Below are 1485 nucleotides of genomic sequence, written 5' to 3'. Positions count from 1 at the left end.
TAGGTGATTCGGCATCTATTTCTAGCATATAGGAGTCCACCTTTGCTGGTCATTTCTCTTATTTTTGTATATATATATATATATATATATATAGATAGAGATAGATAGATATGTGTGTGTGTGTGTGTGGTGAGTATTTAAGGATAGATTATTCAGGCAGCATCACAGATATGTTCCAGATTCCGACTACCCACGTCAAGTAGTTAAGAAGCACCAAGGCTCGCTTTGGGTGAGCAATACCACTGGGATTCAACCGATGGGTAAAAATCTGGATATATTTCGCTGGATTACGAACATTTTCGGCAGTGTAAATCCAAAACAATTACAAAGAATACAGAGATTGATACATTGGTTAATGTTTACAATATTACAGTTAATTATACAGCATAAGTAGTTAGTTGAAACGACTAATGCTGTATAATTAACTGTTAAATTAAAAGAAAAATCTAAAGATGTACCAGTCTCCTTATGCATTGTAAATATATAGATATATATGTGTGTGTGTGTGTATAATAATAAAATTATGTATTGTGCATTTTGTTATGTATGAGTTTGATCATCGCCACTAAACACGGACTTTGAAAAATTGTCCTGCATAAAACCGGCCCGTGGTGTAAAACAAAATGCTACGGGCTGTTGATAACATAATCGACACCCTAAACGTGAGGTTTCTCAACCAGGGTCCATATAAGATTTTGTTGTTATAATTTAGGTTCAATAAACTGGCTATATTTCTACAATACACAAAATATTTAACTAGAATATTTAATTTTTTATTTCCCACCGGGTCAAACCTTTCAGTTTGACCCAATTTTTTATACGATTCCTTATAAATGTTTTAATTAAAAAAGATATTATAGACATCGAATTGCTATATGAATGTCTAACCGTGAGTAAAATAGGAATGAAAAGGGGTTCCTAGGCCAAAAAAAGGGGAGAAACAGCGCGCTAAACCTCATGGATTGCATCTGCCGTTAGCAACAAAGTAAAAATCGTTAACAACAATAAACAAGTAAAAATAAACCGAATGCACATTCAAGCAAGGTCTGAAATAATTCCGATGCCATAAATAACCCTCGAATGAATTAAAATCAGTGGAAACTTACCAAAATGTACAACAGAAATTACATAAAAACCCTTCCAAATGTCCTCAGAAATGTTTCGTTTAAGTCACTTCTAACGACATGAGAGCAATATGGCGGTGATTTGGACGTACTTCCGGATTAACAACTTCCGGTTGAGTGGGTTTTTTTTAATATTTATTTATTTATGTTTCTGTGTGTTTCGTTCGCTTTGTTTTCGGCGAAGAACGATAACTCTTACGTATGTTGTTTAATTGATTTTCAATGCTTGACTCGCACATGTTTAGTTATGTGCCCTCCCCCACCCTCTGACTTTCTTCCTTCATTGTTGTTGTCACTCCGTCGCTTACGACGTCGAGGGTTCCAGTTGATCCGATCAACGGAACAGCCTGCTCGTGAAATT

The 1485-nt window shown here is 35.2% G+C and overlaps 1 protein-coding gene across 1 annotated transcript in view; it reads right to left on the bottom strand.

Moving 5' to 3' along the window:
• Nucleotides 1-1200, bottom strand: part of LOC106883575 (pre-mRNA-processing-splicing factor 8) — an 86626-nt gene extending 85426 nt beyond the window's left edge. Inside the window, exon 1 of the mRNA XM_052978062.1 lies at nt 1107-1200. The gene's annotated coding sequence lies outside the window, so the exon portion shown is untranslated. The remainder of the gene's footprint in view (nt 1-1106) is intronic.
• Nucleotides 1201-1485: the final 285 nt, after the last annotated feature.

This window comes from Octopus bimaculoides, chromosome 30 (assembly GCF_001194135.2).
Source record: "Octopus bimaculoides isolate UCB-OBI-ISO-001 chromosome 30, ASM119413v2, whole genome shotgun sequence".
NCBI lineage: Eukaryota > Metazoa > Mollusca > Cephalopoda > Octopoda > Octopodidae > Octopus > Octopus bimaculoides.
The sequence above is the reverse complement of the archived record's forward strand: the minus strand, read 5'-3'. Positions and strand labels throughout refer to the sequence as shown.